At 40.3% G+C, this 22133-nt stretch overlaps 1 long non-coding RNA gene across 1 annotated transcript in view; it reads right to left on the bottom strand.

Moving 5' to 3' along the window:
- The window catches only part of LOC307100527, a 105193-nt gene that overhangs the window by 7908 nt on the left and 75152 nt on the right, over nucleotides 1–22133 (bottom strand). The window contains exon 2 of the long non-coding RNA XR_013813610.1: nucleotides 15643–15705. This is a non-coding gene — a long non-coding RNA (uncharacterized lncRNA). The remainder of the gene's footprint in view (nucleotides 1–15642; nucleotides 15706–22133) is intronic.

Raw genomic sequence — 22133 nt, 5'->3', positions numbered from 1 at the left:
AAATGATAGCTTTGCTGGGTAGAGTAATCTTGGTTGAAGGTTCTTGCTATTCATCACTTATTGTATATTTCTTGCCACTCCCTTCTGTCCTACATAGTTTCTGTTGAGAAATCAGCTGACAGTCATATGGGTACTCCCTTGCAGGTAACTGTTTTTCTCTTGCTGCTTTAAAGATTCTCTCTTTGTCTTTTGCCCTTGGCATTTTAATTATGATGTGTCTTGGTGTGGTACTCTTTGGATTCCTCTTGTTTGGGACTCTCTGTGCTTCTTGGACTTGTAAGTCAATTTCTTTCACCAGGTAAGGGAAGTTTTCTGTCATTATTTCTTCAAATAGGTTTTCAATATCTTACTCTCTCTCTTTTTCTGGCACCCCCATAATTCAGATGTTGGTACGCTTGAAGTTGCCCCAGAGGCTCCTTACACTATCTTCATATTTTTGGATTCTTTTTTCTTTTTGCTATTCCAGTTGGGTGTTTTTTGCTTCCTCATATTTCAAATCTTTGATTTGATTCTTGGGATCCTCTAGTCTACTGTTTAACTTCTGTATATTATTCTTTATTTCAGTCAGTGTATGCTTAATTTCTGACTGATCCTTTTCCATTTTTTGGCATTCTCACTAAGATCCTTGAAGGTCTCACTAAGTTCCTCGGAGGTCTAAGTTCCTCAGAGGTTTCTAGAAGATTCTTGAGTAATCTTATAACTGTGGTTTTAAACTGTCCAGTAGTTTGCTTTCCTCCATTTCTTTCATTCGTGACATGTTTCTTTGTCTCTGCATTTTGGCTGCTTCCCTGTGTTGATAGAGTGGCCTTGTGTGGTAGGTGTCCTATAGGGCCCAGTGGCTCAGCCTTTCCAATCACCTGAGGTGGACATTCTTGGTGCACCCCTTTGTGGGCTTGTTGTAGTTAACCCTTAATTGCTGTTGGTATCACTGGGAGGAATTGACCTCCAGGCCAACTGGCTGTGATGACCAGCTGTGTCTACACTGGAAGATCTGTTGCGCAGGAGACAATCTTATGGGGCAGGACTTGCTTCAGTGAGGCTTTGGTGCTCACCGAGTCTGCCCCTTGAGTGTGTCTCTTATGGATGTGAAGAGTTGTAATCCAGTATGGTCTCTCACTGACCACTGTGTACACTGGCTCTTGGATCTCCAAGGAGATGCAAGGTCAGCCACTGTCTGGGGCCACCCAGCAGGAGCTACAGAGACATCTGCAGATTCCTCCTCTTTGTATGGGGTTTGGAAGTGCCCAGACAAGGCCCAGCTGTGAAGCAAGGCCAGCTGCTGCTGCCGGGCCTTGGGCCTTTTTTTGGAAGCTCTGGGGCTCTCTGACCCAGCTGCAGTTTGACATGTTTTAGGTGGATAAAGGACAGGCCATTCATATGCAAAAGCCGATGTGCACAGCTTGGGTGGGGTTGTAAATTGGGTGGGGAGAGGTCTCTGGGAATCACCAGGGCGGAACAAACAGCAATGGCTGCCAGTCAGCTCTGCACCAGAGAGGTACCCGGGTCTCCTGTCCCGCACCCCCGTGCATAAACAATGATCACTGTGAGCACCTCTGAGAGAAAGCCACCCTCGCATTCCTGTCCCAATGCCAGACAGTCCAGTTTCTCCTTGTATGTGTCTGGGTCCCCCAGAGTCTCGCCGGGAACTGGAGTTCAGAGCAAGTGGGAGCTTGTATCTCCCTCCCGATTAAAAGAGCAGCACATCCAGGTGCCAGCACTTTCCGTGCCTCTGCACCTCTTACCAGTCTCAATGCGCTTTCTTCGCCTCTCTAGTTGTGGAACTTATACTCAGCCAGCTTTCCCATGGTTCTGGGTGCTAGTTGTTCTGCCTTTTAGTTGTAATTTTGATGTGGTTGTGAGAGGCAACAAGTATAGGTGTTTACCTATGCCGCCATCTTGGTTCTCCTGTTTCCAGTTTTTGATGACTATGAATAAAGCTGTTATAACCCTTTGTGCACAGGATTTGTATAAACATAGATCTTTATTTCACTTATGAAAATACCTAGGAATAGAATTGATGGTTCATATAGCAAGTTCATGTTTCACTTTATGAGAAACTGCTGAACTATTTTCCAAAGCGACTATAACATTTAGCATTTCTGCCAGCAACAAATGAGAGTTCCAGTTGTTCCACATTTTTGTCAGCACTTGATATTGTTAGGGTTTTTTTGTTCTGTTTTTAGCTATTCTAATAGGTATGTAGTGGTGTCTCATATGGGGCTGTTTAAAAATATGTTTTTATTGGATTTTAGAGAAAGGGGAAGGGAGAGATAGAAACATTGATGATAGAAAAACATCCATCGGCTGCCTCTTGCATGCCCCCTACTAGGTAGGGATCGAGCCTGCAACCTGGGCATGTGCCCCGACCGAGAATCAAACAAGTGACCTCTTGGTACATGAGATGACACTCAACCAATTGAGCCATACTGGCTGGGCATCATATGGTTTTAATGCAATTCTCATATGCTTCTTATACTATTCATATGTCTTCTCTGGCAAGGTGTCTCTCAAATCTTTTGCATATTTTTAACATTGGGTATGTATTTGGGGTGATATTCTTATAATTTAGGGATGGATTCATTTTAAATTGGTCCTCTTTAAAAAATTTAAATATCCTAGAATGGCAACCCATTAAGCTTTTATAGATCACTAATGTCTCAGTATAAATTACTTTATTTTTTTATAAATAAATATATATACATATATACATATACATAGATATATATATATATATATATAGATATATATATATATATATATATATATATATATATATAGATATAGATATAGATATAGATATAGATATATACACACACACACATATACAGCTCTTTGTACTAGGGATGTGAAATACAAAATAAGTAAACAGTCCGCTTTCAAAGAGACTTGTTTAATCGGATTGCTATCCACATAGCTAAGTAAAGCCAATGCTGGGGTAAAAGGGAATTTATAAAGTAGAGCTGAGATCAGCACAGTCATTTCAGAGCAGGGGTTCTTGCAGTGAGCTCACTGCACCAGCAGCATTCAAGTTACCTAGAAATTTGATAGAAACCTATTGAATTAGGAAGTCTGGGGAGGGTCCTTGTAATGTGTGTATCAACAAGCTCTCTGGGTTATTCTGAGGTACATGTGAGAGCAAGGGGAACTGCTGTAGATATCTAAAGGAGGAACTGAGTGGAGAAAAATTTTTCTTGAGGCTCAAGTTTCAGATTCATGTGCTATTGAGCAGTTTTGTTGTTTTCTGACTCTTATCCCTTAGTATTTAAACTTAAAAATCTGGTGGGTAAAGCGCCCCCTGGTACTTCTGAGTTAGCATCATACTCATGGGATAGTTACTTGGTCCTGTATGTTAATTCTGAGGGTAGTCAGCTGGTCACGTCCAGAGAGGTGTGATCTCTCCCCTCACCATCCTCTTTCATTTCCAGATGGATCAATCATATCAAGAGAAAAAAAAGGTAGTACCTGGTATGTTCTGAGTGAACAGAAACATAGCAATAGGTCCAAGCCTATTTTAAAAGATTAATAATCTTGCCTCAGTACTTCTCTCCTGATTCCAATAATTTTTTTCCATTATATTTTTGTTGTTGATATTGTTTCTCCTTCAGAAAATTTTTGAGGATTAGGAAGTTCTTCGAGGAGTTAGTCATTCTTACCTTGTACACACTGCTATAGAACGGTTTCAAGAGGATAAAATATTTTCGTAAGAAACAAGAGAAGTCAGAGACCACTTATCTTTTTGAAACATTTCATCTAACTCCAGTTCTACTCTTTCTCCGCTATATAATTTTGCTATTTTCCAGAATGACAGGCATCCACTCAACCTGGGGTATATGCTAAACTCTTGCTGTGTACCATGATCAGAAACAGGAGATGGCTTGCCAGAGTAACCTCACAAAAAGCTATAGCAAAAGGTGGAATTTGCTAAGTGCTTTGTGAGCTACATAAACAAATCATCAGAGAGATTTCAGGGTGCGGGGATGATGTCTGGTGGGGCATTTGGCCTTGACTGATGGATACTGTATTTAAAAATAGAGATATGAAGATAGCATTCCAGTCGTATATATATATACATATCCAACAAAATTAAATTTATGTCAACCAAAACCTGTCTATGAATGTTCACAGCAATATTATACAAATAGACCAAAAGTAGAATCACCAAATGATGGATGGATAAGCAAAGGTAGTGTCTCCATACAATGAATATCATTTGGCCTAGAAAATGATCGCATCCCACCAAGCCATACCAAGATTTTTGTCATGGAGTTCTTCTGCCACTGCTTATTCCACACTTGGTCTTACAGGCGAATGGGTGGATATACTCTGCACAGAGCAGGGACAGTCAGTGAAAGGACATGAGGAGGAATAATCCAATGGGCAAAACAAGGAGTGATTGAGGGTGAAAGACAGCAGAGACCCCTGCCCTGCATTCCTCTCTACTCTCTCAGCATTGGAATCTAAGTCTGTGTTTGTAGACAAAGCTCACACACGACTGAAACCACAGATGCAGTTCGCTTACTCAGTCCCAAAGGCCCCCATCAGCCCTCATCCTTGTGTAGGAGCTTCCAAACCCCTATCCACGGTTTAATTAATTTTCTGAAAAAAAAGTGATTGGTTGACATGACTACAATAAACATCAAATCTCATTAATTAATGCTGAGAGATCAGGGTCTGTACCGTCTCTCAGTCCTTGTGCCGGCATCGGTTTGGTGACAAAGCCCAGAAAGGGCCGTTACAATGGAAGGAGGACCAAAGGCCATGGCCGCTGCATCTGCACTTACACTGAGATAATCAGCTTGGAGGAATTCACACTCCAGAGCTCACTCCCAGGAGAAGGGTTTGGGAGGTCTCGATGAAAGGATTTAAATGTGGTTGGTGAGGAGGCATTATCATTTTGATGATGGCCTGGAAGGCAACTATCAGCTTGATGAACAGTGAGCTTCCCTGGGCTCCAAGGCACACTCTTCACACTGGTTTTCCCAGCCTTCTTCCCTTGCTTCTCTGTCTCTCTCTCTCTTTCTCTCTCTCTCATTTCCCCACCCATAACTACAGTCAACTTCAATTTCATGTTAATTCAGAAGAGAGTAAAAGGGGAACAAAAAGCAATCTTTGCTTCTTCCACTCAAGTTAAAAACCCTAAAGGGACTACTACAGCTCCCCACCGAGGCACATGCTTCAGGGCCTGGAGACAATGCAAAATGTTCTGTGAACACTCAGAGGTTAGGTCCTGGAGATAAAGCAGTGTGATTAAATCTTGATAGATTTTTGTTTTAAGAGTGAGAGAGGGTGGGGAGCTCTGTTTGCCTGGTTACGAAGAGTGCTCTTGGCAATCCCTAATTAATCAGGGTCTTGATGAGCACATTTTCCCTCCCAGGACCCAGACACCAAGCAAGAGTCTATCTGAGGCAGCCTCTGACCCACTCCCATGTAAATGCTCCATCCCCGCCACTCCACTGGACCCTGCCCTGAGAAACAGCTGTGTCCTGATTCCAGCAGTCTTAGGAAATTGTTTGTGACTCCTGAAAATTAAACCCTAGCCCCACCCAGCCCCAGAGGGCAGCAGGCAAAGTTGATTGTTGTTACATGTCCTTCATACCTTCATAAGGAAGTACTATTCCCTTATTAATAAATTAATCATCTTTTCTACTTCAAGGATGGAGAAATAGAGACTCAAAAAGTAAAGTTATTTGCCTAAGGTCACTCCCCAAATGGATGACAAGTCCCTAAATGTTCAGAACCAGGAGGGAGTAGATGGGCCAAAACGAGGCCATGCTTGCTGGATGTTGAGGCTGGGCCTCCAGAATCCAGGTTTTGAAATTGGTAGTGTTAATACAGGGAGGATTCTTTCTCTTTATTATTTTTTATTTCATGTCACCATATTTCAAATAATTGCAGCGGTGACAGCTCAGGACTGAAAAGCACAGAGATGCACCCAGAGAAATTAAATAGTAGAGGTCTTGATAGCATGATGTCCCATTCAGGTGTGTTCTGGTTACAGACAAATAAAAGGAGAGAGAGGTCCTAATCCAAGATAAAGGACTGGAATTAATGCCGAGGAAGGTCCCATCACCCGTTTCCAGAGCAATTGTGATTGTGTCCATTAACCTCTCTGCTCCACAGCTCATTCATTGGTACAGGGGTTTTCTCAGTTATACCTGCCGTACCGTCAGGGTTGGCATGAGGTTAGAACTAAATGGTATTTGTCTAGAAAACTTCAAATGGACCCCCATACGGGGTAGCAGCTAGATCCCTACCACTTAGAGAATAATGGCTAATGTTAATGAGTTTTTAATATGTCCCAGGCACTAGGATACTTTGTAAACTATCCCCATTCAATCTTCAAATGTCACCTGAATTAAGGCCTCACTTTTCATGGTCAGTAAGTTCTGTGACTTTAAGTGAAATAGTGTATAATGTATAATGAAACCAATTTTACCATAGGCTAATCGATAAAAGCAAGAGTTATGTTCCTATGGCATCTCATCAATGTTGTAACAAAAGGATGTTGAACAGAACGATGCTGTTTGAGGACCTACTGTCCTAGCATGGCTCTAATTTAAAGGATGAAGCAGCTGAGGCTCAGAGATGGTTAATTTGCCTAAAGGTCACACAACTAGTAAGTTGCAGATTCAGGAGTGAAAGCTAAATGTGTCTAATTCTGGAGCAGGAGCACTCACACACTAAGCAATTAATTCTACTGCACAAAAGCACTCCAGCATAATCCATACAAGCTGTACACACCTCCATGGAGCACAATCTGGGAAAGACCGAGGTAGAAACACACTCATGCAAATGGAATATAATTTCTGGTCCTGAAAAACCCCACCAGTAAGGCTCAGTGTCCCCTCTCAGATTGGAGCCTACAGGCAAAGAGGGTGAGTGGAGGGGCTTGTTGGACGAGGCAGGACTTGAGGCAGGCACAACCCTGCAACAGCCCAGCTACCCCACAAATCAGCGGTGGCTCCCTCTGCTCTAGTTCATTCCAAACAAATCCATTAAAAGCACCATCTTAATGAATATTTTATACAGTTATGACATAGTGAGTCCCATTTAGGAGGGGTTCTTACTAAAGGCTGAGATAATCAACTACTAAAATAGCCAACTAATCATCAAGGCCAATAGAAATCTGGTCAGGGGACACAATTTTACACAAAGAAAAAAATGAAAGTCATATACTCCCTTCTTGCTGATTTCAAAATCCGTTTTTAAAACTCTATCTAGCATGTTCAAATACAGCCTCTTCATAGTTTCTGAAGAGAGTTAATGTACATATTTGTGTGTTTGTTTTCCTTAAATTAGGTCCATTTCTGAACTCTGAGCAAGCATGCATGCACACATGCACACAACTTCATAAACACATCTTAATCTACTTCCCCTAGAAACAGAAAGTGAAGAGAAAACTCCAATTCTACGGCATCCCATGCACCTACAGCACATCACCTCTCCTGGGAAGGCATGGTATGGCTCAGAGACTTAGGGTGAAAAATAGAGCTCAGCCTGCAACACATAAAGCAAACCCATGTGTAAAATGCAACTTGCAGATGTGTTCAGTTTGCTCTGCCAGTGTTGGCTTGAGAAATTTGTATTCATTGTTAACATTTTAAAATCTGGAGATTTCACAAGCATTTCTGGGTTTCTTCTGACTTCTTTTGAATAATTGGGAGAGCTGACATTTGGGGCCTGCATTCCTGCACAGTGACAGCCAGCTGGAGCTGAGTCGTAGCTCACAGAGGGCCCAGCCTCCCCAGTTCCCAGCCTCCGTCACGTTTCCCTGACAGGAAGACAGGATCGATTGCCATCTGCCATTACCCTTGAGTGGCTGTTTTCCTTAGAGTTAAAGGAAAGCACAGGCATTAGACCAGGAACAGAATATAGAGCCCAGACATAAAAGCATGTATGGTCAACTAACTATTGACAAGGGTGCCAAGAGCACACAATGGGGAAGGGACAAGCTCTTCAATGTATCCGCATACAAAGGAGTGAAATTGGACCACTATCTTACCCTACTCATAAAATGAACTTGAAATTAAGTAAAACCTGAAACCATAAAAGCCCAAGAAGAAACAGGGAAAAAGGCCTTGACTTTGGTCTTGCCAATGAGTTCTTGTATAAGACACCATCAGCAAAGGCAACTAAAATAAGAGGAACTGCATTAAACTAAAATGCTGCTGTACAACAAACAAACATAAATTGAAGAGGCAACCTACAAAATGGGAGAGAATCTTCACAAACTATATATCTGATATGGGGTTAATATCCAAAATATATAAAGAACTCATACAACTCAACAGCAAAAAAAAAAAAAAAGGAAATAACCTATGGACACACAGACAATAATGCTGTGAAGGCATGGGGAGGGGATAGAAGCAGGGTGGAGGGGGTCAATGGGAGAATATGGGGTGCATCCTGTAACACTTTCAACAATAAAGATAAATATTTTTTGTATGGGCAAAGAAACTGAATAGACATTTTATCAAAGAACACATATAAATGGATATATGAAAAGATGCTCAACATTACTAATCATCAGGTAAATGCAAATCAAAACCACAATGAGATATGGCCTCAAATCTGTTAGAAAGGCTATAATCAGAAAGTCAAGAGATAATATGTACTGGCAAGGAAGTAGAGAAAAGGGAACCCTTACACACTGCTGGTGGGAAAGTAAAATGGTACAGCCATTATAGAAAACGTCAGTTCCTCAAAATATTAAAAATTGAACTGCCATATGACCCAGCAATCTTACTCCTGGATATATATCTGAAAGAATTCAAAGCAGTAACTCAAAGACATATCTGCACACCAATGTTCCTTACAACATTATTCATAATAGACAAGCTATGGAAACAACTAAGGATCTGTCAGAGGACAAATGGATAAAGATGTAGCATATATATATATAATGGAATATTGTTCTGCCATGAAAAAGAAGATTCTGCCATTTGTGACAATGTAGATGGACCTTGAGGATATTATGCTAAGTGAGATAAGTCAGACAGAGAAAACAAATACTGTATAATCTCATTTATCTGTAGGAACTAAGAAAAAAAGCTGAACTTGTAAAATCAGAGAGTAGAAGGGTGGTTACCCAGGACCTGGGTGGTGAAATTGGGGAGATGTTGTTTAAGGGTAAAAACTTGCGATGAGTGAATACATAAGTTATGGAGATCACCACATAGTGATTAAAGTCAACAATACTGTATTACAAACTTCTAAGTTGCTACAAGACAAGATCTTAACTTTTCTCAGCACAAAAATATGATAATTATGTGACGTGACAGAGGTTTTAGCTAACAGCACTGTGATATTTGTATTGCAGTATGTAAATATATCAAACAAACATATTGTACACCTCGAATTTACACAATGTAATGTTAATTATATCTCAATTAAAAATGAATTGACTAAGCATAAAGAAAGAAAAGCAAAATATTTGTTGTACCCCTGTCTCTATCTGAATTGGGAAAATGAATGGCAGACTGCAATAGCCACGCTTTGAAAGAAAAATGGGAGAACACCTAAAGCTTAATTCTGTGTAAAAGTGAAGGCTGGTTTAACTTAAGGTTTTCTCCCCTCACCCATGAGCATTTGAGATTGACATCCTTGCCTAAAGTAACTGAAGATCTTTGGAAATTGGTCTTCACCCCCATAGTTTTCATTCCCATAGTTCCAGTTGCCTTCCTTAGTACTTGGCACCGTGCTAGCCATAGAGTAGGTGCCTAAAAAGAAAAAGCATTGTGCACTACCCTTATATCGTACCCTTTCCCCACCCCCATTTGATTTCTATGGATCAACTACCCCACACCACCATCCTCTCTCTTGCTAGTTTAAGAATCCTTTTAGATTCTTTTTTTTTTTTTTTTTACTGTCAAGATTTATTTCATGATGACTTGATCGGGAAAGGACCTGGTAAAGAACCAAGTAGAGATTTTAGTCACTGGTTTGATAGAGAATTCACTGGGGGACCAGCCAAATGTAGGTTTAAATTCCAGCTTTACCACTCACTATTTTGGCTTGAAGTTTCCAATAGCAGAGCCTGAGATGAAGATGCATGTGCAGGGTACTTTATTGAGGAATATGACCCCCAAATGAGGGGCAGGGAAGGAGGAAAAGAAATCAATAAAATTGAGCGTTAACTGGTGCAGACAACTGGTTACTTCTCGCAGGACCTTCTGAGGAGTCTTATGGAACATGTGTCAGACCTGTCAGCCAGGGACAAAAGCCTTTATCCACTAGTTCCTACTCCCAATGATGGAGAGCTGCCCCTTGATGTGTTAACACCACAGAAGTGCAGCCTTGGCCGATACCAGTGGCGAGGCCAAGGAGATGTGAGGTGGTGAACACAGGGCCTCCTGTGCCATGACTGCGGTCAAATACTTCATTTTTGGAAACCTCAGTTTCCCCTTCCACCAAATGGGCTTACACTAGTCTTTCCCTTTTAGGAATATAGGGAGGATATACTGAAATAATCCATGTAAAGCTCACTGCAAAATGCCCAGCACATAGCACACACTGAAGAATGGCTGCTTCTAACAGAAGCTCTTACCTCCGGGATTGTGCATTATGGAGGGCCCTAATCTGACAGCACTGCAGCGACAATCAATGAGACCAAACAATTATGACTATAATTAGCAAGAGATTGCACACTGGCTGCTGCTAGGCTAGTTCTGACCCATAGACGTCTATTCTTTTGCCCTCCTGCTCCACACACACACACACACACACACACACACACACACACACACACATCAGAAACTAGTTGCCAACATTTAAAAATCAAACAAAGCGTTTTCATATACAATTCAGATTTCCAGCTCACCCTCAAAATATGGAAAGATCTGTCCCCACTCAGCTGGCATCCCTACTGTCCGCTGACACTGACTAGCGGAGATGCTATTAGGTAGGGCATGTTTTCTCCAATTTGCCACTGTCCCCTCCGAGTTATTTCACTTATTCACAGCATGCTACCCTAGTGGACATTTGTGTTTGAAACCCCTGGACTAAAACTTAACCTAGAAAGGCAATGCGTCTGGAAATCCTGCCAGGACCCGAGGAAGAAAAATTCTGAAAGTGACCAGGCCTTTGTTTTTCTGCGAGGCCCACGGAGCCCCGTGTCCCTGGTATGGAGGCTTCATGGAGCCTGCTAAAGTGAGTGTGTGGTTCCAGCGAGTCTGGCTATTACCAACCTGAGGCTGAGGTCACCCCAGATGCTCCCGGCGCCTGCAACTCTGTTTATTTCATTCTGGTTCATACCAGAGATTTATTTTTATGAACAGTGAACATTTTTTGTAACATTCCCTCATTTAACCTTCATTATCAAAGTCTCTGCCCAAAGCCCATATAAGCACCATTATTGCCCATATAACATTTTCCAACATAAACCATTTAAGGCATTTTTTTCCATTTTTATTTATTTCTCTTCTGTTACATTTCATTTGAAATGTGCATGGTGGAGAATGTATCTTGTTTTTATGTTGTTTCATATAGACCATAAGCCCTAATGGTGGGGCTGCCTATTTTGGAGGTTAACAAGCAATGGCGACATTCATCATATGGAACAAACAACCAGGAAATGCTGGCCTCTTAAAAAAAAAAAAAAAAAAACTACTAGAAAGGAGTTTTGTATGACTGGGAAAACCGAAAGGAAAATAACCCGGCTTCTTTGTCTCTTCTGAAAGCCAAGAAAAGCAGCATGGTAGCTCCACAAGAAGAAACCAAGAAGACTTAGAAGCACAGTGTTGTAATATCACTCCTCAAACCACCCGTTAACATGCAAATTCTCCGTGGACAGTGATAGCAATAGTACGCATACCCCTGAATCTATAGTACCTGGCCAGGGGCTGGTCAAAGTGAGCAATTTAACAAAAGTCTGAACTTGACTCTAAGAAACTCAACTCAACTGACTTAAGCAAAAATGGTAATATATTGACTCACATAGTTGATAAGTTTACGATCTTCAGGCACAGCTGTATGCAGGAACTAAAATACTGCCCTTACCTGTATCTATCATCTATCTATCTATCTATCTATCTATCTATCTATCTATCTATCTATCTATCTATCTATCTATCTTCCCTGAACAGTAATTCTGCAGGTTCTCTGTTTTTGGTAGTCAACTGTTCACCAAGCAACTCTAGGCTTACTTACAATCCTACAAGCTCAATAACAAGTAAGGATGAATAGATGAGTGAATGAATGAATGAATGAATGAAGAAAGAAAGAGAGAAAGAAAGGAAGAAAGAGAGAAAGAAAGAAAGAGAGAGAGAGAGAGAGAGAGAGAGAGAGAGAGAGAGAGAGAGAGAGAGAGAAAGGAAGGAAGGAAGGAAGGAAGGAAGGAAGGAAGGAAGGAAGGAAGGAAGGAAGGAAGGAAGGAAGGAAGAAAAAGATAGATGGAAGGAAAATTAAGGAAGGGACAGAAAGAAAGAAGGAAGAAGGAGTCAAGAAAGTAAGGAGAAGTTTTCTAATAGTTCCATCAATTTGGATCCCTGAACAAATCACCATGGTCAGAGGTAATGTTGACATTGATTGGAAGACTATCCTCCCCATGGGACTGAGACTGACCAACATGAAAGGCATTCTGGGTGGGCACAAGCTGTAAAGGTCCACTACAGAAGGGATGGGTGATGCTGTTGCATGCAGAGAACCACGGAGTCAGGAGCCCTGGGCACTTTCTTCCAGCTCTCGATTAATCAGCAAGGAAGACTTACAAATTCATTTTCATTAATTGCCATACACCATGTACTGCATTTATATGTAAGGACTGTGTGCTAAAGCCTGAAAGCAAAGTTGCAAAGCTATTAACAATGATCAACAAATCTATCAACCAGCAGAGGCCATAGCTATAAGAACAAATTGTTAGAAAATCCTGTGCTAGGAGAAAAAAAAATGGATTTGCAAGGCGCAGAGGTAGCTTTGAATTCCCCCAGAGAAGCAGAGCCTGAGATTAGGATTTGAGTGCAAATGATGGACATTTGGAAGGCAATCTAGGAAAACTGTAGAGTAGGGGAAAAGTGAGTCAGGGAGGGAAGGATGCCAATATAAAGGGGACTATTATACCACAATTACATATGTAATTACCATCTATAACAGGCGTCCTCAAACTACGGCCCGCGGGCCACATGCGGGTGTTTTTGCTGTTTTGTTTTTTTATTACTTCAAAATAAGATATGTGCAGTGTGCATAGGAATTTGTTCATAATTTTTTTTTAAAACTATAGTCCGGCCCTCCAACGGTCTGAGGGACAGTGAACTGGCCCCCTGTTTAAAAAGTTTGAGGACCCCTGATCTATAATATATAACCTATATTATTATATTTCCAAGGTACCACCATGAGCAAGTAGAACTTAATCTGCTAGGCTTTCTGGGAGCCAATGTAGAAAATATGACTCAGTATTATTTAACAGGAAAGGTGAAGGAAACTGGGGTACTTATATATGAATTCCTGTCTATCACAGGTGAAAGGTTACTGGAGTAGAGGGCGGTAACTCTCCAGGCATTTCTGCCTGCCCCGTGTGTGAACAGTGGGCTTCAAAGGCCAGGGAAAGCCCTCAGGTAGAGATGCAGTTACCTGGTTGGCAACCAGGCCAACTGCACTGAGATGGTAGGGCTTGGGGTTAGGGGCGGGGCAGCAGCAGGATCTGGTTTTCGGGTAGAAACCATTTTACTGCTCTTTCCTAAAAGAAGGAAATTGCACCAGAAAATCCCTGAGGGCCTAGCCCACTCTAAATAAAAAAAAAAAAAAATGCAAGATATAGTCTAACAATCTTATATTTTGTTGGTGTGTCTCAGGCTTTTTTTAAACAAATCTAAAAATGCATGGGAAATGGGTGGGTGGTAGAAGGTGGAGGAAGCTGGGAGGGGGATAATATTAATGATTGTGTGGTCAAAAAATCCAGGGCTTCACATAAAAAATCTATTCATCAAAACAGCCTCGCTTGCTTAAAAAGGATCTGCTTACATTTAACCCTATGACCTCAGGCCCTGCACTTGCAATGTGGGAACGCAGGCCTCGGACCATCATCAGCGGACCCTCAAGACTGTGGATCATAGAGAAGGCAGCTGAGGCTGCAGTGTGGTTATGAGCTCCTGGTTCTCAGACTCCTGACCTAGTTCTCTCCGCACTGCATGGCCAGAGACACGAACCAAGAAGGGGATGGAGCAAACCCGGGTTTATGGGCAAATTGGATTTTTTTTTTTAATATCCAGATGCTTAGTCCCATACCACCTTCACACTTCCAAAGCTTGTGCCCAAGGCAGGGAGTTTGGTTATGTATAGTTATATTATTTTTAGCATTTCTTACCCTTGGAAGTGTATTAGTGACTGTGATGTAAACAGGCCCCCCAATATTTTTGCAACAGGCCCATGGCTCTGTGGCTCCCATTCCAACTAAACCCTGTTTCTCAGAAATCTGCCTGTAAAACCCAACCCCCGATGAACCCACACTGGGACCTGTACCAGAGCATGTATGTTCCCAGGGACAGGTTTATCTTTTTCTCATTGCTTAAGATGTGCTCTAGTAAATTAGATCTCTTCTCCATTTTTTCACTCTCCTTTTCTCTTTCCATTTCATGGAACACCACTACTGTTGCTTCTAAATGAAGCTTAAGAATTGCATTTGATTGCAAAGGATGGAATGTTTTAAGCGGTGAGACTGGGGATGGAAAACATGAATATCATACAATCCAATAATGAACCACAACAACAGAGGGGAAACCTCCTGGAGCACTGTTGACCATGAGCGTCTCCAAACGCCTGTGTGTTCAGCTCATTAGAAAGAACCTCAGTCTCTCTTGGTCAAGCACAGGATCGAACTCCTTGAAATTAAATTCCTTGGTATGCACACAATACTGGGTGGCTCGCAGCTACTTCCTCCCTCCACTTAGGTAATTTTTCCTAGAAAAAGACTTAATTTAGCAGATTTGGGGGGCGATAGGAGCATTGCTGAATGCTGTATGTTGTACTGGACACAGAGAAAGGACACCCTTTTCAAAGACAAATTTCCTCCTAAAACAAACACCCAACTTCTATGGGCTTCACTCAAGTCCTAGCACTCCCTCCGGAAGCAGGACTGCCTCTAGAAAAGGAAGCTATTATTGTGACTTAGTAGCTGAGAGAAACTGGAGTGGAAATGATGTTTCTTTTATTTTTTAATTAAATTTATTGGGGTGACATTGGTCGACATGAGATGTTTTTTAAATTGGGGGTTAATATTGGTTGACAATTTTTAAAAAGCTAATTTTTTTTGAAAGTTTGTTATATATTAGCATGGATCCAAGTGTTTTACATGTATTAACTCATTCAAACCTAAAAAGAAATCTTATAGAAATCTATTTTACAGATTAGGAAACTGACCATATCTTATCCCAAAGAAGAAATGCTAAAACAATAACCCTACTATTTCCACTACTATTGCTACTATAATGAATATTAACAATGCACCAATTGACTCATTAATTTAACAAGTTACCAAGCATTACTGAACACCCAAAGCTTAAAATAGTGCTAGACATTATTATAAAAAGAGAAACAAGAAATTGTGTGTATATATATATATATATATATATATATATATATATATACACACACACACACACACACACACACACACACACACACACAAAGTATAAGGGTATAAGACCATACCTTGGGAACAATTGTAAGCAGTGACTTCCTTAAGCAAAATATGATTGCTGCTCAACGTTTTATCTAGAAGGAGAAAACAAAGAAAATAAAAACGGTGCATTCTTAACTAAATTCTTACCCAATATTGACATGTATTTAACACTAAAATGTAAGCATAAAACTCTTAGCCTCAGAATAAAGGCTCACTAATTAGGAATTAGTACCAATCTGAAGATATTTTATGTGCTATAGCAAATAGAGAATATAAAGTAAACATGCACACACACAATCATTTTCCAACAATTAAAGATATATTGATGCTCTCATAATGCATGTTTTTAGACACTGTCATGCCATTACTTTGACTATATAAAATATAAAAGGGATAATTGATTTCCTTGACATGTAAAGAGTTTTTACAAACCAGTAACAATAAGGTTAATAAAAAAAACACACAACCAGAATAACAATTTAAAAAACTTAATATAAATAAGACTAACACACAACCAATAGGAAATGGGCAGAAGACATGAACAAAAAGTTCACAATAAAAGAAATACTTTGGTTTATGACAAAGGGCTCAACTTCAGTTAAATCAAGTCATGACACAGCAGTTTGGCCTACCAGTTAAAAGTTGAAAGATACTATCATAGAACATATATTTTATTGGCCCAGGTCCTAATAAACATTGTAGGTGGTTCAAATGTTGATCTCAATTTTCCTCATGATGAATACAATTGTTCTTCCCATTTATTCTTCTTTTATCTCCAGGCTATAATTTTTTCCCCCCAACTTTGGCCTCTTCGTATTTTCCCTCCAGAAATAATGTTGGTGGTGATGGCTGCCCAGAATTCCCATTCCAAATAGTTAAACTAAAATATTGTGAATATTGTGGATGTGTCATCAGAGAACAAAGTCCCATGCATCTGGATCCCTATGTACAGAAAGGTACAGCCAGAGTCATCAACATTCTTTGAAAAGAGCTTTGGCTCAGTGGATAGAGCATCAGTCTGTGGACTAAAGGGTCCCAGGTTCAATTCCAGTCAAGGGCACATGCCTGGGTTGTGAGCTCAATCCCCAGTAGCGGGGCATGCAGAAGGCAGCCAATCAATGATTTTCTCTCATCATTGATGTTTCTCTCTCTCTCCCTCTCTCTTCCTCTCTGAAAGCAATAAAAATATATTAAACAAACAAACAAACAAAAAGAGCTGCCCAGATGAGATTGGCAAAGCTATCTTTTGCTTCTAAATACCAGTCAATAAGGGAACAAAAAGAGGAGGGGAGCGGCCATTTAAATGAGTTTGATTCTCGATTTGGATACATTTTGAATTTTGAAAAATATGTTGCTTATCTTATCATAAAAATTTTACCAATATTACCTTTTTATGTTGAATGTAAAGTTTCAAATATATAAATTATAATACTCCTTAATGATCCTTTACATGACTTTCTACATTTAATTCTCATAATAACACTATGACATTATGCTATGATTATTCCCAATGTACAGATGAAGTAGCTATTGTTTAGAGATATTAAAGAATTTGTCCCAAATCTCATGACTAGTACATAGTAGAGTTTTGATTCGATCCCAGGCAGTCTCCTTCTGAAATCTGGATTCTTGAACACTCCATCATGCCATCTATAAACTCTTGCTGAGTCCAGAAAATAATTGTGTTTGCCCTTATGCTGCGGATCAGGATGCGTTTCCACAGAGATGAATTTCCTTTCTTCTACTCTGCTGCTCCTTTGGGTGAGACTGCTCTTCAGTGGTGTTTAGAGAAGGCCAGGGGCATCTCCCTGAGCTTTCTTCACCTGTAAGTTCTCCCAATGGAGAAGCTCTAAATGCTTCTCTTGGTTGGATGTGCTCCCTAATGCTCTCTTTCATTTCTGCTTCTAGAATGCTAATCAGCCAGAATCATCAAGAAAAAACAAAAATAAAAACCTCAACTAAGTCCAGTGGTACCATCGGAGGTTTAACTAAGGCCAAAGGTCTGCTATGTGCCAAGACCTCTTCACAGATACTTTGACATGGCTCAAAATATACAATAAAACTAATGGGGAAAGATTTCAGAGATAGATTTTAGCTCCATTTAGGCTGAGCTTATTAATAATTGGAGCTCTCTCAGGAAGAAGTGAGACCCCTATCTCTGGAGGTAAGCAAGCAGTGGGGTGAATAACTACTTTGCAGAAATGTAAAAGGGCCTCAAAACCCATGTGAAGAGTTAGACTGGTTCAGAAGTTTTCAGCTTTGATTCCTGATACATTGCTATGGCCACAATCACTCATGTGGTACATCACAAGTAATTCATTACTACTAATATAGAATAATATCTGTGGTTAATTTTTTTAATATTTTATTGATTTTTTTTACAGAGAGGAAGGGAGAGGGACAGAGAGCCAGAAACATCAATAAGAGAGAAACATCGATCAGCTGCCTCCAGCACATCCCCCACAGGGGATGTGCCCGCAACCAAGGCACATGCCCCGACCAGAATCGAACCCGGGACCCTTCAGTCCACAGGCCGACGCTCCATCCACTGAGCCAAACCAGTTTCGGCTGTGGTTAATTTCTTAAATTTTTATTAAATTTATCATGATAACATTGATTAATAACATCATATAATTTTAAGGTATGGGATATGAAACAAAAAGCAACAAATGAACAAATAAAACAAACATAAACAAACAAAAAACACTAATTCATAGATACAGAAAACAGAATGGTACTTAAATTTTTAAATATATAAATTATATCTTTTTAAAATATATAATTAAGTTATATAATAACTTCTTGATTATAAACAATAAAGAATATTAGATAGATATGGAATAGCTTAGAGACTTGAAAGAAAAGAATTGCACATACCCACACACCAAAGTATCATTATGGTAAGTAAACTTGACTGACCTACATCAATGAGAGATTCTTATCGTTGTGTACATTATTCTTCCTTTTGTTGTGACAGAATGAAAATTGAGAACCACTGCACGCTTGGTGTTTAAGATTTCCTCCAAGCCTGAGACACTGATTCTTTGATTCTAAAGGACAGGGAACAATAGCAGAACTGTTGCAGCCTCAGACCCAAATTGCATTATTAGAGAGCACAATTAACTGGTCATGTTGCTCAGGCTAAGTCTCTGCAATGTATGGCCACAGGGGGCAGGGGGCAGAGCAGCAGCAGCACAGCCTTCGTGATGGTGTGTCATATCTGTAACTCAGGACCCACAAGATTGGTACAGAGCAACCAGCTGCACACCCCCAGTGAAAGAGGGTCAAAGCTATGCCTCAGGACCCAGGAGGCAGGACACAGTGCAGGGGCAGCTCCAAGAGGCAGATGGAAAGGCACTGTGGAATACCAATCACAGAGAGCAGGGCACAGCAGCAACTCGGACCCCTAGGGGCAGGTTTCAGCTGGGCAACAGCTCCAGCCCCAGGGAGATGATGCAGTGGCAGGGACTCCTGGTAGCCCCATCAGTTGAGTTCACCATTAGTGAAGATTTTAGGGGTTTTCAGAAGGCCACAGATGTCCATAAAGGTGACAAGAATTTCTGGGAGCATCCCTTATTCCTTCTTCTATGGGATGAAACCCCTCTGAACCCTTTTGGCACCAAGCTACCTCAGACTGGGATTTAGGCAAAGCAGGTAAAATGCTTCCTAGCTTACTTCTCTATGCCACCATCCTCAGTTCTCATACTCCACAGGGGTTTTGATGTTTTTTCTCTGCAATCCAGAGCTCCTCCAAGGCTGTCTTTGTCAGTTTTTAGTTATCTGTGGTTTCAGTTGTTTTTGTGAGAGGGACAAGTGTTTGAACCTCCTCGTCTGCCATCTTGCTCACATCTCACATTATAAAATTTCAAATACATATGTATAAGTTTTCAACTGCCAATTATATCTCAATAAATCTGGAAGGAAAAATGGTCCTTTAGGCAGAAAAAGTAGATCAGACTGAAACTTGAACCTACAGAGAGAAATGATTTTTAAAAATTGATGCCAGAAATGGAATAAATGAAGATAAAATTGAATTCATATTTTCTTATTCTTAATTGCTCTAAAAGGCAATTGATTAAAGCAAAAATAGTAGCAATATATTGTGTGTTTATGGCAAAAGTAATAGTAGAAATGAAGGGGAGGAGAAAAATTGGGAATATATTGTTATTAGGGCCTTATACTACATGTGAAGTACTATATTATTTGAAGCTAGACTCTAAGTGAAGATGTGTATTTTAAACCCTAGGGCATTCACTAAAATTATTTTAAGAGGAGGTATTACAAATAAGTCAATAGAGGAGATAAAATGAAATCACTAAAAGATGCTTAATTAACAACAGAAAAGGCATTAAAAGGTAAGAGGGGGAAAGAACTAAAGGGAAGAAAACATGTAGCAAGATGATAGATTTTAACCCAGTCATATAAATAATAACATTAAATGTTCATAGCCTAAACACAACAATTAAAAGTTACAGACTCTCATATTAGATAAATAAAGCAAGACCAAACTCATTCATTCTACAAACAACAACAACAACAACAACAACAACAACAACAACAAAAAACTTCTTTAAATGCAAAGACATAGGTGGGTTAAAGATAAAGGGTAGAAAAATGCCATGCAAGTACTACAGAAAATAAGCTAGAGTACTACATGAATATCAGGCAAAGTAGAATTTAAAATAATAAAGATTATGAAAAATAAAAATGGACCAATTGATGATAAAATGTTAATTTTCTAAAGATATATCAATCCTAACTTCAAATTGAATTGAGGAGTTTCAAAGCACATGAGGCAAAAACTAATAGAATTGAAAGAAGAAATAGACAAATTCAAAATTATAGTTGGAGACCACAACACTCCACTCTTGGTAATTGAAGAACAAGTAGACAAAAATCAGTAAAGGTATATAAGACCTCAACAACACTACTGACCAACTAGGCTTAATTGACACACAGAATATCCTACCCAAAAGGAAAAAAATACAGTTTCTTTTTTTGTGTTCAGAACCTGAAAGAAATCTCAACAAATTATAAAATAGAAATCCTATCTAATAAAGAGGGAATATGCTAACTAACACTCATGCCATCGCAAAGATGGCGGCACCCACAGCCAATAAGGAGGGAATATGCTAATTGACTGCCCCACCCTCAAAGATGGTGGTGCCCACAGCCACAGGATGGCAGGGCCCAGTCCCCTCAGCCCTGCCGGGGCCACTCCGTGTGCCTGCCTCTGGAGTCCCCCAATCCCCTCAGCCCCCCAGCCGCCCAGGGCTGGCCCAAGGCACAGGCAAGCCTCGGATGGTTGCTGCCCAGCTGCCTTGGGCCGCCCAAGGCTCAGGTAACCAGGGCTGGCCGAGGCTTGCACTGCTGGCAGTGGCAGCAGCAGAGGTGTGATGAGGCATTGCCTTCCCCTGATCTCCAGGTTGCCTCCCACCCCTGAGGGCTCCCGGACTGTGAGAGGGGGCAGGCTGGGCTGAGGGACCCCCCCTCCAGTGCATGAATTTTTATGCACCGGGCCTCTAGTCATACAATATATGTCCTCAGATTGTAACAGACTAAAGCTAAAATCATTAACAAGAAAAAGTCTGGAAACTACCCAAATGTTTGGGAATTAAAGAATACACTTCTAAATAACCCAGGTATCAAAGTAGAGGTCTCAAAGAAACTTTTAAAATATTTTAACTGTATCAAAATACAAAATATCAAAATTTGTGGGATTTAGCTAAAGCAGTGCTTAAAGGACAATTAATAGCATTTAATGCTTAAATAAGAAAACAAGATCTCAAATTATTCATCGAAGCCTTCACCATAAGAAATAAGAAAGAAAATGAAGAGTATTCTGTTGGCTGGGAAAATTCTAATCTGGGCAGAGTGCTATTTTCCTTCCTTCCTTCCTTCCTTCCTTCCTTCCTTCCTTCCTTCCTTCCTTCTTTACTTCCTTCTTCCTTGTATATATGTGTATGTGTAAGTATATATGTATATATATATATATATATATGTGTGTGTGTGTGTGTGTGTGTGTATGTATGTATATATATATATATATATACTCACTTGAGCCTGTTTAGAGCCATGAATCTCAGATTAAATATTTTTGCTCTTTGTGCTTTTGGACCCTCTCTGATATCTGTGATCTAAGCACTGCTGCACTTGGACCTTTTTCTAATTCCCACTCGTTTTAACAGTTTCCTTGTGCCAAGGGAGGAAGATTTGAGGGAATAAAGGAGATAACTTCATACAGTTTGGTTTTCTCAATGGGTTTCAAGAACAGCCTGAAGCCCAAGCTTCCAAATGGAGAGGGTAGGACAAGGCATGTGGAGCTCCATGAAGTAAGTGATTTCAGAGCTGGAGGGGCCCCTATCGGGTCACCTTCCTTCCTAAAGGGCTTGCCTTTTTCTACAAATTGTTCTCCTTGAACAGTATCTCAGTGTCAACATCCCCATCAATTAAATGTGAAGAAAGAGTCAGGTGTTGGGAGGTAGGGGAAGAGATGCTTTTTTATCATCCGTCTGCTTTA

Source organism: Cnephaeus nilssonii, assembly GCF_951640355.1.
Source record: "Cnephaeus nilssonii genome assembly, chromosome: 5".
Lineage (NCBI taxonomy): Eukaryota > Metazoa > Chordata > Mammalia > Chiroptera > Vespertilionidae > Cnephaeus > Cnephaeus nilssonii.
The sequence above is the reverse complement of the archived record's forward strand: the minus strand, read 5'-3'. Positions and strand labels throughout refer to the sequence as shown.